Genomic DNA, 16,857 nt, shown 5'->3' with positions numbered 1-16,857 from the left:
AGTGTCTAAGAACACAGAATACACACAAGATAGCCTGGATGCAAGCATAGACGCACATACACTGTACACAGGTGGGAAGGTTTGGGAGAAGTTTGTTTTGCGGTTTACCCTGTGCTCACTCCGCTCTGCACCTGTTTATTTTGTTATTAGTTTCTCATCACAGTTTTAACTGTAATAAACTGCAGTGAGGTAAATATAAATATATTTTTAAAATATTTTTAAATTCACTGCCCCGTGATTCTTAGACATTTATCCGCAGTAGAATATCGGTAGATAATAAGCCAACAGATTCACCACCAGCCTTTATCTCTCATTGACAGAAAAAAATTCCGTGGAAAAATGTGGTGTTAAATATAGTTAGAAGCCCTGAGGTAATGTAGTTTAATATCCCTCAATAAAGATAGAAGCTGCCCAGGTTTGTCCCCCGCTATGCAAAACAGTGAACACCTTTCCCCGACAGCAGAGAGCTGCTGAGAACATTAATAACAGCCCTCAGTCTACGGTGAAACTTCAAACAGGATCAAGAGTCAATAACACTCGAGGTCAAAATTAAAATCAAAAACTGAGTCACAACTTAAGAGATTCCAAAATGGGGGGAATAATACCGGATGAATAATTTATCAATTTCAAATGAGAACACACTGATTCAAGGATGAACACGCAGTCCTGTCCGTGTTCGCCCTATAAATAGGCACTTTCCCTTGCTGTAGCAGCTGAGCCCATTCAAACATTATGGATACGGTGGTCCCGGGAGAGAGAATGAGGTGTCACTGGATCACAACAGTAGAAACAGTGGTTACCATGTAGCCTTTGCCGTGGTACCCAGCAGTAAACATCTGTGCCATTACGGGTGTGAGCTCCAAAGGATGAGGCCTGGAAAGAATCCGAACAGGCAATTAGACAACCTCAGGCCAGCTGCTCTCCATCCCTGCAGCAGCGGGGCCTTCTTCTCTTGGAGCTAATTACATAACAAAGACAGTCTTTAATCAGGTCTTGCCTGTCCCCTCCCCTACCCCCACCAACAGCTTCCTTCCTCCTCCTCTTCTGTCCTCTATCTCCCCTTCGCATCCTCTCGCAGACTGCAGTTTCATGCACCCTGAGAGATGAGCAAGAAAAAGGATGAGGGGAGAAAAAAAAAGGCCAGTGGTTTCACTTCCTTATGTTCACCCACGCTGCTGTCCAACTGGCTAGTTGGTTACGGTTAGCCTGCTGACCTCTCTCGTATTCATGAAGACATTGACCACTGATTAATTTGAAAAAGTAAAAAATAACATGAAATCAATTTTGTGAACTGATTCAGACAGCACAGAGCCCTGAACATGAGATTTGTGTCTTTCTACACAGAAAAACGATAATTCTACTACTTTTATCTGTTTTTGTGCTGTTTTATAATTATTTTACATCTTAACTACAAATGTTTTTTTTAACATATCCTTAAACATAATGGGTTCTTGGAAAACAACAACATTGGTTTTATCATCTTGACACTCTTGATTGTGAATTGAATTCATTTCTGTATTTAGTCAGCATCATCAAATGTGCAATCTCTGTTTGTGTCAAACCACTTTTAATACATTTCTACATATTTGTTGACGAAGTATAGCAACAAAAGTCAAGGGTTAAAATTTTTATAGTGAGTTGAATGGTTGAAAATAAGTTGGTTTTACCTCTGCCACACTGTACAGAATCATAATATAATATATCTTTATTGACCACTGGGTGGAAATTGGGGTGTTTGTTTTTTATATTCTCATCCATAAAAAAAATATCTGGTGGCTTTGAGCAGAAAAAGGTGGGTTTAATAATGATATCTGGTGTCTCATTCATCCCACTTACAGGCAAAGGTTGTTTATTTGTCCACCCCCAAAGATAAATGGGAGAAAATACTGGCACAGAAAAGGTTTTGTAAAATTTCTAAAGAGAAAATACAGTTGGTGGGAAAGTCCTTGACTATTGACTTGCTGTAGATAGAATATACAAAATAATTTTCTAAAAAGTTGATGAAATAATTAGCCTTTCATACATCCATTTGTTCATTCATCCTCCCTCCTGACACTTATCAGGTTCAGGGTTTTGGTGGCAACAGAGCCACTTCTAACTCATAATGCTCAAACTTATGAACATAAGAACATAAGAACAGAAAGTTATTCTGAACTTTGTCTCATCCCTTCATATCTCACCAGTTTTCTATATCAACATCAAGCTCCCTCTGTGAAAACGAACCCATCTAAGCAGGCTTGGATAATTCAATGTAAACTTCATCTCCGCTCAGTGATGGGAAGTACATTTATGCAGCACAGTACAGTATTTGAGTACAATTCTAGTACTTGTACTTGAGTATTTTTAATTGTATGCAACTTTATACTTCTACTCCACTACAATTCAGAGGAAAATATCTTACACTTTACTCCACTACATTAATCTGACTGCATTAATTGCGAATTACCTTTCAGTTTAAGATTTTACACAACATACAACACCATACTGAAACTACACACCTAACACCCACTCGACCTTCTACATCATTAAAATTCTATGAACATGGAGGCAGCTTTTACTTTTGATACTTTAAGTACATTTTATTGCTAATACTTCTGCCCCTTTCTGCTTGTGTTCCTCGAGTGTGTTGCTGCTACTTTTACTTTAGCGAACATCTGAACATTGTATATGAGGGCAAGACTATCCCATTATGTTAAGTCCCAAAGAAGGCAATCCCAACCCTAAGCACATACATATTGTGCTCATACATTGTTTAACATGATGATCTCCCCCAAATGGTATCAGTGGGCCATCTGTGTCCGAGATTATTAAACATATTCCGTCTTGGTTCCCTCTCTTTTTGTCTGAACAGGAGCTCTTATCCTCTTGTGCCACCGAGGCGCAACCATTCTAAGTTGGGGATGCAACATCCATCACAGTTAATGTTCTCAAGGAAACTCTGGGTTATCCTAATTATCGCAAACACAGACTAGCACAATTTACTCGTTTAATCAAATCGTGTGCTTTGTTTAATTAGCTGGATATGTGCTCAGAGTGGGAGAGGACAGGGTGAGTTTTTGGAGGAGAGAGAGAGAGACACTGAGAGAGCCAGAGAGAGGAAGAGTGAGAGAGATGGCTATGCACGTACAAACATTCTTTGCCTGAGGACAGAGGGAATTAGAAAGAAAATTACCAAGCCATTGTAGAATTTGCACTCAAAGCACAAAAAAAAGAGACATTTCACGAAAACTCCTGCAAAGACTAATTCAAGGTACAACTAAATCTGCTCAACAACCAGGAAACTAGACTGAGCACAAAATGGTTGACACTATGACAGAATTATTAAACTCAACTCTTTTTGTTATACGCCCCAAAAAATTAAAAAATATGAAACCAATTTAGTTTGCATCTCAAATAAAGTTATGCATGTTAATCTTTTAACTGACATTATTTATTGGGTTGGCATCTGAAAAGGCCGCCGTCATTTAACAAACTGTTATAATTCTAATAAAGTCATGCTAATGTCGCTGTCAGAGGTTAATTGCGTCTCAACTTTTTCATATGCAATCCACCTTGACTTTCCACTCTTATTTGCTTTGTTTGACAAATTAAGCTTGGGAAACTGAGAATTCATGTGATCTTTTGAAGTCAGATACAATTTTCTGAAAAAGGTCCATATTTGTATTAGTCCACCATTAGTCACTATCATAATTACTCTGTCCTCCCATAATCCAATATTTAACTCCCTGACCTTTACAAATAAAACTGGAGTTTTCTTTCAGAATGATTAAAACAAAGGACAAAATCACTATAAACCTTTCTTCATAATCTAAACTAATGCTGTAATGCAAATTCTCTTAATATGTATGTTTATATAATGGGATTAATGATGTTTAACAAAGGCTGGTTACATTGAAAGTTATCCTATTCTTAAAAATGCATTAATTTCTTAAATTAATTTAAAATTTAACAACTACTTACTTAAATAAAACAATATCTTTCATGCTTTTAAATATACTGTGACTATTATGTATAACATATCCCTTTAAATACATTCCAAAGGGCTTTTTAGACAGCATGTATTTAAAAATACATAATAAATTATCCTATATGCTACACTATTATTAGATAATACAAATTGACAATGCAGTCAGAAAGGTTAATCCCACCCCTCACTTCTCATTGTTATTAACCTTTACAGAACAGCTATGGTATAATTCCAGGTATACATGAAGTATTAATGCAGCTTGCAGTGAATTCTAACTTCAAAAACAAAAGAAACACAGTGGATCAAAGCTTTGAGGGCAAGTACCTAAAGACTGTCCTTTACTGAAGTGGAAGATTGTGTTCTTTTCTCCAGGACATGAGTGCACACATGATCCACTCCTCATCCTGCATTGCAGTTCCCCCGGTCCAGCTCTCTGAATCTAACCTGCTACAGTGTCAAATGAGACCAATTACGTCTCCCACCAATCAATCGTTCCCAGCAACTGAACCAACATCAAACTCATTGATTGAGAACAAGGCTCCGGTCGACGTAAGGTGATCAACCCCTCACAACTTCTCTCAGCCACATCGATTTTTTTGCCACTGCACTCTAGGCAGATAAATAGATATTGTTAGATAAAGTACAGTAGATAACACCCACTGTTAACTGTAACTTCAGACAGTTTTGACCCAACTTCTAGAAAAGTTTCTGTGGAGAGAAACAGATTTGGACTTGTTCCACCAGTGATGTTGCTATACATGTTGCTGCCGACCCACACACTCAGATGGGCAGGACAACATTTGTTGTTACACACACTGCATTTTAAGCAGGACAGCACATTTGTGGTTTGATTTCAGAGCTGATGCTGCTTAAAATGAATGCAAACATCAAACAAATGTGTCAATGAGCAATCAAATCACTGGTGTAGTTTTGTTGTCATAGCAACAGTGAAAATGACAACAGGAGCTTACATTATTTACATTTTACATTTCTGCCCGTACATTTTGAATCAATGGATATGACTTCAAGTAGTCAGCAGAACAAAAAAAAAAGCACACAATTAGAAATGACATTTAATAAACTACTTATTTGTTTTCCTAATTAGGATTATTTGGGGAATGTAATTGTTGCCCTGATAATGTTCCCTGGCAATATTTTTTGTAGCGCGTGAATGTGAATTGTTGGGAGGAGCATCCTGACTGCGGTGTATGGTTTGGTTGGAGGTAAACAGAAGCACTCTGATTAGGCAAAGCTTTTCCTGTCACATCCTTAGACTATCTGTTAACAATAAGGATAGCAAGAGTCAAACACACACACACACACACACACACATATATATATATATATAACAGCTGGAATAGTCAAGCGGGTCCCCGTGGTAGTAGGAGCTCTCGGGGCAGTGACCCCAAACTGGGGGAGTGGCTCCAACAGATCCCAGGAACAACATCAGAAGCCTCAGTCCAGAAGAGCGCAGTCCTAGGAACAGCTAAGATCCTGCGCAGAACCCTCAAACTCCCAGGCCTCTGGTAGAGGACCCGAGCTTGAGGATGACACACACATACCACCCCAAGAGGGTGAGAGGGAAGTTTTTTTTTTTTTATATATATATAAACATAGCAGTTCAGGCTTATATAAAATTGAGATGCGTAACAAATAAGAGCTAGCAAAAAAGAACAACAGAAACTTGTATTTTAAAGCTAAAGTAAGATGAGCTATAAGAAGAAGAGAAAGGTGGGCGGGGGACTGTGGGAGAGAAGTATATGAAAAATGTTCTCTCATTTCCTAAGCCTAATAACTTTCAAAGATACATGAGCAGCATTGTTTTGTAACTTTCAACAAGCTCCACTGTGTTTTTGTTTTGTTGCTGAAGATTTATTCAATTTCTGATTGATAAGTAGATTACTGATCGCGTAGGCACACACGCCTCTCCCTAAGCTGCTTACTTAGTGGATTCAGCAAGTCATCAGTTACCATGATAACAGGTCTGGCATAGCTAATAGTGAAAGGGTTAACAGAGAAATTATTATGGGCACACAAACACAATAAGTCGACTACGATGCAGAGACTATTAAATATTATGCGTGTGTATTAGAATTTCATACACCCAATAACATTTCATTGCATTGTGTAATGGTGGTATGAATCATTTTCCCTGTGCCCTGGATGGCAGATGATTGTATTAAATACACCTATTGTTACCTTCATATACTTTCTTCCCTCTACTTTAACAAATGTGTTGCTCCATTGCTCTTTCACTTCCTTCTAAGGTAATATTTAATAATGCACTCTGAGAATTGTCAACCTTGTCATTCAAAACAGTGACTTTCTGCTACCAGGGTGTTTTTTTTTTTTTTTTTGTTTTTTTTTGCTTTGCGTCTGTACAGACTTAGGGAACAAATCTCCTGCCCTTGTTGCAGCTCAAGGACACACAATGCAGTGTGACCAGTATTATCAAATTGTTACAAAGACAAACCTTGAGAGCCTCGGGCTACAACTGCCTGGGAAAGTGTTTTGAATTTTTTATGAAGTGTACCTGATGCAGAGTGCTGGACTCTGTGATAGTTTCACAATCACAGGCAGGTGCAGAGTAAATAAGTGGTTTTACTTGAGTACTGTGCAGTAGTTTAGTATATATAATTGTACTTGAGTTGGAAGGACCCCCCCCCCCCGTCTTCTGCACTGTTTCCTTTTCCTATCTTTCGTATCTTTCTTTCTTTATATTTTGAAAGTATTTTATTTTTCTGTGTGATTTTTGTGTGATTTGTATATTTGTATATTTTATACACTAATGCACCAGGACACATTCCTCGTAGGTGTAAAAACCTACTTGGCATTAAACCTAAACCTGATTCTGATTCTGAAGATGTGATCTTTTTTGTCATGTTTCTTCCAGGATAAATATATTCAATACATCATATATGTTGCCAAGAAAAAACAGACTTGACAATTCTGTCCAGGATGATCACATTATAGTTATAGATGTGATTGTTTCATGTGTTAAAAAAAATGCTATGTACTGTAGAAAAACTAATTTGCAATATTGTTATTGTACAGAATTTGATCATTCCATTTGAAACAGGATGCAGGGGTGGATCCAGAGAAATATTCATGGGGTGGCATAGAGACTTTAAATATATAAAAATATGATCTTTTAACTGCAAACAATCACATATATCAATATTTGCTTAGAAAATATCACAAATGAAGATATTTTAATTGCTAAACATTACATTATTGTGGCACATTGGTAAAGCATTGCATAGACATATCTAAAGGTGGCAATAGACATTAGAATTGTTTTATTTCCAAATCCTAAAGACATTTTTCCAAATACATGTCTTTTTTAATTGAACTTAACTTCACTTAGTTTTAAATGTGGCCATAACAAATTATTAAATTATATGTGTTAAGGTAAAGTAGATTTATGATATGGTAATACTGTGACAGTTTTATTAATTTAAATATGTATGTACATACATTGGCATGACTTCACATAATCACTAGAGTTAGACAACAAGGATTTATGGGTTAATTTTGTGTGCTATGGTGCAGAAAAAGTGTAAATAAATTGATCATTATTTCTTTTTTGTGTCACTTTGAATAATTGAGCCATATCTTTTGCATTTTGCCTTTATCTATTTGAAAAGCAGAGGAGACACATGGGATCAAACTTCTGGAATCAGATCTCAGACAAGTTAGGGAGCACATGTTGCTTCAGAGGTGGTGGACTGAAACATCTCTTTCAGTACACAAGATGTCTGATATAACATCACATCATACAGATGTGAACAATAAAGAAAACATCTGTAAGACATTTCCATGAGGCAAATAGACACTGCTCTGCTCTGTTGGACCAAACAAAACCTGCAGAACTTCCTGTCCTTTTTTACCACGGACCGTTATCTGTTTTAAATTCACTACCAATTGGGCCTGGAAGCTGTAAAACTGGAGTCTGGCTGATATTCAGACATTCTGGGACTGATCATAGTAACAGCAGTCAAGTTTTCCTTCAAAACCTGCGTCTAGTGGTCTCACCAAGGTGGCCTGAAATGCAGCTCTCACGCATGGTAAGTAGAGAAAAAGGTTTGTCTGAGACTGTGTGATGACCACATTATAACAGAAAAACCAGATCATACAGACTCACAAAATTGCCTAAAAGAACACGAAAAAAAAAGTTTGCACTAACAAGTGTCAGATGAATGTGCAGCATTAATCCTCTATTTAAGCCAAAGTGAACTCCTGAGTTAAAATAAGTATAATCCCTTCAAATTGCGCTAAACTTATTTTTCATAGATTACACCTCCTTATTCCATAAAGTCACAATGGCAATAAGGAACAGAGCATTTGACATATTGTGAGGATATTGTATAAACTACTGTCTCTCAAATGTTCTGTTACGTGGTACCTTATGGAGAGAAGCAATGCTACAACACTAAGCTACAGTATTCTGACTATAAAATCAGACATATTATACACTTGAACTTGTTTTCAGTGACGTTTTAAGTTCCATTGTTTTCTTCTGGTTTCGTAAATACAATAAATCATATCACACAGATAATGAAGTGCCTATCTCCTTAAATCAATGTCATGCCTCCAAAAAACAACAGCAGTAGTTCGTTCAGTAAACAGACTTTGATGTGCAAAATCGGCACACTTGAGGTCTGATTGATTACCCAATTAGGAACCTAACAAAACATTATTCTATCTATTACTGAAACCACAGTGTTGTTATTAATATCAACACTGTTTAATCCTCTTTAGTATCAGGAAAGTCCTTACTGAAACACATTCTGATAACTAACTCACTAGCATAAGGCCATTTTTTTTTGTCTTTCTGGCATATTTAGGACAAAATTAATTGATTGGCTGGCGAGGGGCGTCGCATCTTGGAATATGAGAACCAATTAAATTTGAGCAAATACTGCACAATAAATTCAGATGTCCCAAATAACATGCTGTGCCATGTAGTCGTTGTGAGCAAGAGAGTTAAATGAATTAAACTGAATGAATTTGAATAGCTGTCTCAGGGATAACAATCACAATATGGAACACTGAGAGGCTTTTCGGGGGGTCTGTCAGTTCAAATGCTGCAAACAGGCCTAACTGGAAAGAATTTGCTAATGAGTTGGTGAGTGGAGCCAACTGTGGCCTAATGTAGAAGTGATATGTTTATTTGACTAAGTCTGCCTGCGAGGGAGGGTTGTTAAAAATGAAATCACTTCGAGTAAAATCTGAATTTTGTCAATGTGCACACTACAGTTTAAGTATTGGTTAGGAGGGACTAAAGAACTCTCTGCAACTCACCGAATCTTTCTCAGAGATTTCCCTGCTGATAGTGCTTAAATATAGTCTTGACACATATGAAAATAGTCTCCCTTCTTTCCATGCCCAGAAGATGATGAGTAGAATTGAGGGCACATTCTTGGCCAAGTTGGTGGGTACCGTCTATGTGAAAATGCACAGTGGCTGCTCAGTATTGTATAATGCCCCCTTTTGTAGATAAAGAATTAAATAAATCAGTGGCTGAAGAGATAAATGAATTTAAGTGATAGGAACAATTTATCTTCACTGCTTCACTGCACTTATTTGCCAAATCTTTGCTTTCACAAAGGCCTGCAACACTGGCTTTAACAAACAAGGACATGTCAGAGTGGCTTCTGTGGCAGCCACGGTCATCAGTCATCTTAGCTGGATTTAAATACTCCAGAGAGACCCATACATTTGAAACGGTTCAGGGCAGAGGCTTATGGTGCCTTACAACATGTGCTATTTATGTACAACGATGGGAGTGAACTCATGTCTAGTGACTGAGTTTCCATTCACACAACATTTAAACATTTCTGTTGAGAAAGTTGGAAAAACATTACATCCAAATTACAGTGAGGAACATATTATCATATGACTGAACCATAGATTAATATCTTTCACTCTGAGAAAAGTAGTCTCATAACGGGACTGGTCTTTTAACACTCTAATCAGTCAGTCGTCTAATTTGTCCTGACGTATGGGTGGTGGATAATTTTACTCACTTCATCAAATGATCAGAAACAGGCACTGGAACTGGCAACGGAAACTATTTTGGCATCTGGTGTAGAAATACATCCAGATGAAACAAAAAGAAGAAATGTGGACTAATACAGGTTGTTTAAATACTTTAATCACTGTTTATACAGTACACAAGATTGAGCATACTACAAATAATTATTAATTAAAAATGATAACCAAGGTTTTCCGGCAGTTAAAATGAGCAGGAAAGTGTCAGCAAATAGTGTTTTGTCAAGGGATACAGTGCCTCAGACGTCATCACAGCAGGGTCAACTCACTGATGAGTACCCTTGATGACACGAGTGCGTGTCCAATGCAAAACTTGAAAGAACAACCATGTGGTTTTCAGCGAGGGCGTGTTAGCCTTATCAAAGATCTATTGATCATTTCATGTGAACATTTTTCAGCCAAGAACAGCAGCTTGCCAGCGCTTTACCTCCTTCTGCTGACAACACAACTTTAGCAGCAGCACCTCTTCATAAATGGATGAAAATCTGTCTTCTTTTTTCTTTTAGTTGACCAGGCTCCCTACATTCTCGACCATAAATCCTGCCCGGCTTTTCTGCACCCATTTGTTCAGAGGCCTCCCCAGAGCAGTGCTGGCAGGAGCCCCAGTCCTGGGGGTTCGATCGGCCTCACCAGACAGATGGCCCTCGCACTGTAATGGCAAAGTTCTTAGCAGAGCCTTAAGCTTTCATCAACAAGGCCTTGACTGATGAAGACACTCATCATTCCAGGTTAGGGGCCATTAGTCTAAGATCATGCCATTTATCTTATCCTGTAAATGCCTGCATATTTTAGAATGATGGCTTGTGTTTTCATACTTAGAAATTTCAGTGTTCTTGGCAACGGCAAATAATCTTGCTGTCTACATATTATATAATAAACGTTCAGAAAGAACTATGTTTTAACTAAAAAGCACTTACTCAATGAAAATAAAAAAACATGAGACAGAGCCAGCAAAAGCAAAAAGCAAAACGCTTTTGCTGACTTTAATGATAAATGCAAAGTTTATTTTCCTTCACAATTTCACAGGGTATGTATTTGTTGCAATATGCATTTAAGATGTATCATGGGCTGTTCTAAGATCACTGAATGATTTGGGTTCAAACTAAATGGGCAGAATTATACCTCTGAGAGACGGATTTGACATTAACATCAGCCTTCACTGTAATACCTTACTTCAGCTTGACACTTTTGTCACCTACAGTAGAGCACTTTAAGATGCTGAAAGGTCAACTTACTATTTTTGTATTTGTGGCGTTTGTGGCTCTCTCTTATCACTCTTATCTAGACAAAGCATATTAAAGTGAAGCACAACATTAATCTTGCTGAATGTCTGCAGGAGGAGTGAGGCCAACAATGTCAGGTCCAAAGGTAACATTAGTTGTTGGTTTCTGTGGAGGGATTGAGGGATTTTGTCAGATTTTAATCAGAGTACAGGTCGTGGTCATGTTCAGTTGTAACTTCAGTCATCTGACCTGCACACAAATCTAAATTATCATTCAGCTCAGTTTTTATCCGTCAGACATGCTAGGCTTTTAGGTACACCGCCCTCTGGGATATAACATCAAAGTGGGTTTTGCAGCCAAGAATTACAACATAGAATATACCACTCACATAAAAAATATAGATTCAAAGAATAAAACCAAAAGCCTCACAATCCCATACCATGAACTCATTTAGGAAACAGAGAAGCTGCAAAATCAGTGAGACTTTGGAGTCGTCACTCAAGGACTACAACATAATTAACCAAGGATTACAAAACAAGTCAAGAGCTGATCATCGGGGGTTATGGGCTAATTTCAGTCATCGACTGATGAATATCTATCAAGATAGAGAAAGAAAACAACATGCCTCTCTTGATCATTCTGAAACTTCTGGCAGAAGTTGAAAGTCTCCGAGAAAACTGCGGACTCCTCTTAATCACTATGTGGTTTGCTTAGGGATGCCAATGTTTACAGAGAGGAGTCTGATGAAAAACCTTTGATTACACGATGAGCATCCACATACTCACTCTGTCGATGTTGTTTTGGAGCTTCATTCACCATAACTTCAACTTCATATCATCAAATGAATGTCCAAAAATAAACTCATGAAAATCATGAGGGATTCCTTTGTAACTATCCTGATTAGTGGTTGACAACATAAGAGCTTAAACCACACAGCACCTTTTGTGATATGAAAATCATACTGAGCTGAGCTGAGTTGTATATCTTGTATTTCCTTTTGTGCCATGACATCACTGGAAGAGACGCTAACAAACTGAGTCTTTGTCCAGAAAGCCTTGATGTTTATGTTTTGGTGCAGGAAATATTTTCAAAAATCAGATATTACCACATATTACTCTTTGAAACAACAGAAACTCTTCATACTTTAAGTGATATACAGTACATTGACTGGAAATGGCCTGTTCACAAAGTTCCAGTGCAGATATACAAAAGATGAATGCACAGTCTAAGTGAAAAGCACCAAAAGGTGGCTACACATCTTAAAAAGTTGCTGCACCTCAGGGAGTGTGAAAAGAAAGGTTGGCTGCACAGCGGAGCCACTGCATAGCTGCAGTGCTGAATCAAGAAAAACTAAACAACCGTGTGCTCATTGGAGGTGGAAGTTTAGTGTGAACTGTATACAACATCACAATTCCAACAATAGGCAATAAAGACGGAGGAAATAGTGTAATTAGTTTAATTAGTTGGACCACGACTTGCTTATTGTGCCATTTGTATTCTTTTTCAGTTTGCTTGAAATACACACTCGCAGTCATGTACACTTACAGATTACTGCTTTTATGTTAATTTAATTGTAATATTTGTTTCATATTGTTACTAATGATTCCATCAAATTCATCTGTGTTGTGTTGGGTGTTCTTTAAATTAAACTCTAAACAAATATAGAGAGAAGAGAATAATTTATGAATAACTTGACACTAATGGGTTTCATCGGTCTACCTCACCACTACAGCATTTATTTTTATTTCCCTTTGTTCTCTTTATTGTGTACATTACATGGTACATATGTGAAAATAAACAAATTGAATGCACAGCTGAAAATTCCATTAACAAAGGCTCAACAATAAGCCTACTCATGGGGGAAGCAGATCTCAGAGTTAAAACACCTCATATACTGGTGATAACTAGCGAGCAATCCATTTCCCAAGTGAACTACTAGCAGCACAGAAAACAAACAAGAAAGTAAATGAAATTTAATTTACTAAGCATTCCTGTGTCAAGAGGAAAAAAAAAATAGTTGTGTATCTTGAAGGTGAATGTGCTACATTTATAAAGTCAATGATTAGGGCTGAGATATATTTTGTTTTTCCACAAATCTATTTACACTAAAATAGTGTACATCTACTTTTTGACATTTTTCAGAGCTGGATAATTATGTTTACATTACATTGTACAATGTGTAGCTTGATGCTTAACTATGAGATTTTATGGTTCTATTATCCTGAAACGAGCTGTAATCATCCTGCAAGTGTAGCTGAGCAGAAACAATCATAGATGTGTATTGTTTTTTTTATTGTTGTTTTATTTAGATCACCTGGAGAGCAAGAAAGAAGACACAACGTGTAAAATAAGCTATTCTAAGGAGGAATATCTGCAGGCAGCAGACAGTTTCCTAATGGACCAACCAGAGAGTCCAGCCCAGCTTCTCCTCAGAGAAAATCCTCTCTGGAAGGTGTAGTGTCCCAAAGCACACACATACAGCATCATAAAAGATTGATCTCCCTTTTTCTTTCAGGAGACTCTTTCTGTGTGTAGTACTGCACATCAAGTTAAGACTTAAGACTAAAAGAGATCAAACTTTGAGGCTAAAAAAATTGATTTAGATGTCGATTTTAAATGAATAGGTAAAACATTCATCAGAGTAAAACAAGCCAAAATGCAGCATAATTTGCATTTAAGTTCCTTTTTGTGATTTTGGAGAGTTTTGTGGTTGCATTTTCACCACAATAACAGTTTGTTGCAATTGCACTGTTGTTTTTGCATGAATACTGAAATTGTACAGTGCAGCCTAATCTGCATAAATGCAACTGCATCTCAGCACGAGCAGTGTTGTTAGAAGCTATGACAATAATAGGTGCAAATGCAAAGAATGAATTTGCACTGGCAGACGCGGCACTGCAGCTGCGTGTGCGATACCGTTGTTTAGCACTTGCATAATAAAGTACCTTAATAGAGCACTTAGTGCCATTTGCACTTCTTTGACACAAACTAGTTTGTGTGTGAATGTATTGTGTGAGTTATGGTCAAAGAGAGGAGTGACATAAAAAAGAATTACTAGATATTACATTTATCATAAATAATTAATGTGACAAAACAATTATGAAAATGTCTTAAATTGAGTGAAATAGATTGTGAAATTATTTTTAATTTTCAACATAGACAGTTGCAATTCTCAGTGGGGACACTTCAATAGCAACTGTAACAAGATATTCTTTAATGCATGAGTGGTCCTATTCTCCAAATGGAATATAAAGTGGCTCAAATGCTTGAACACACCATTTGCCGTTAGCTAAAGCAGACACTCCCACCAATACCTGCACATTTACGGGTCACCTCCTGATTAACTTCCATCGTCATTAATGATCCCTTCATCTGAAATATCATTTCAAGACTTTGACAGTGTGTGCACCAATTTTCAACACGTTATTAGGGGGACTGTCGAAAGAGAAATGGGCGACTTTCACGGTTCTACCAAAGCAAATGGCACTGCAAGTCCTGTTAGACTTGTGAGGCCCAAATGACGGGGTGAGTGAAGGAAGAACTGCAGGAGAGAGTCATTATTTTTAAGCTGCTGGATACGAGCCCAGATATTTTGAATTGGTGCCTAACAGGAGATTAGGACAAAACCTATCAAGGTCTTGTCATTTCACAGAACTTTTTATGAGGCTCTGTGCTTTATGTTGAGTGATGAGCAACTTACACAGTGTGCTGACTGGATGTCAGACTGGACCGTATTGTATTTTAGCATGACAAGCACCTGCCAGCCTACAGATGTTGCTGGCAACAGTTTAGGGTTTCAATGTCAGCTCTTACTTGGCCTTAGCAGATTACCAAATTTGACAACTGCAAATTCCAAAAGCTCCGTCCTGAACCACAAGTGTGATGTGCCATCATTACCCACATTTCACATCATTTAGTGCTTTTCGAAAAGTCTTGCCATTTTTAAAAAACTCTTTGCTTTCAGGCACATACATCCCTCCATATGTTGGGGGCTGTTTGCTGGGATAGCCTCAGGGCTCGTAGAGAAATGTGGCACCGGCCAGAACTTTCCCTTCTAGTGGGGAAAAGAGCGGTCAAATCTGTTAATGATTGGCCCACTTCGCTAGATGAGGTGTGGAACTGGCCCCGCTGCCCCCACACTCCCCTGTTTTTCAATACGCAGTCCATCTGGTTGAACCACTCAAAGACTTTCCACCAGGAATGTGGCTTATACTTCTGTGAGAAACAGAGTGGATCATTGTTCAGGTCTCTGCTTCCTAAACCTCAACTGGAAATGCCTTCTCTATACATGATATAAGCTACTAAAGATACTGTTATGTTACACATACATACTGTTGAAGTTTTAAACATCAAGGAACATACGCACTGGAAAATGTTGGGTTGAAAGTAACCTACAATTGAGACCGATGGTTACTAGTTACTGTGCAGGTTAATATTTTAAATACAAAATACGTAATCAGCTTAAAAAATAAGATATAAATTAACTGCACAACAGTAAATGAGGAAGTTAAAATAATTTCCACTTTGACTGACTAAAACATTAAAATGTTGTTTACACATCAATGCACATATATTAGTAATAGCATATTAATATATAAATATATATATATATATATATATATATATATATATATATATATATATAAAAAAACATGTAAAGACACTCTGGAAGGAGTTATACTGCAATGAATATTTTTACTTTTAATACATTTTGCTGCTACTACTTCTGTACTTTTACTCAAGTACAATTTGGAATAGATGACTTACTTTTTACAGAGTATAGTATTCTACTTTTACTTAAACCAGCTACAGGAGTTTTGAACTGGTTACTCAACTGTCTCAATTTAATACTGATGCCGCTATGCAACCTACATAAGCAAACCAGATCATCAACGAGAAGAGTGACTATTTGCATATAGTTATTCCTAATGCCACTCTATGTACCATTACCCATCAAAATCATTTTTACAGTTTACAGCATGCAGACCAGAAAAGCCTATGTTTACATTTTCCAGGCAAAGTTTTGTAGTGAGTAAGATAATTTTATTTTTGTTATTATTTTTATTCTGTTCTGTGGTTATGGCTGATCATCCAAGAGAAAAGGAAAAGAACTGGCCATAGAACAACAAAAAAAGCTAAAATGGGCAGTGTTAGACCTGTTAGTTGTATGCTTACATCTAGACCTGTACACCTAGGTCAATGGACATACTAAAACAAAGTTTACTTTCACCATTGTCATACTATAGTTATTCATCTAACATAGCCACAAATAGATGAATTACCTCATTTCTATGCATCTTGCAAACAGATGTAATATTAATAAAAACCCTAGCCAGATAAAGATCTTTACAACGCAAGGCAGTTTAAACACTACCACTTTTGTCCACAGGGGCCGCCAGAATCACCACACAACATTAAAGTTCCTTGTAGCTGCTTTAAGTAAAGGATTTTAATACTTTTCCACCACTGCAATAATTACACTAGATCATTTGCAAGAAATTGAATAGAAAAAGACCATAAAAGTCTCTCAAATCTGTGATCCATCTAAAGTGAAAACACCAGGCATACCGAAGCTGCACAAACAGTCCTCCCTTTGACGAGAAAAACACAGCT

Source organism: Dicentrarchus labrax, unplaced genomic scaffold (genome assembly GCF_905237075.1).
Source record: "Dicentrarchus labrax unplaced genomic scaffold, dlabrax2021, whole genome shotgun sequence".
Lineage (NCBI taxonomy): Eukaryota > Metazoa > Chordata > Actinopteri > Moronidae > Dicentrarchus > Dicentrarchus labrax.
The sequence above is the reverse complement of the archived record's forward strand: the minus strand, read 5'-3'. Positions refer to the sequence as shown.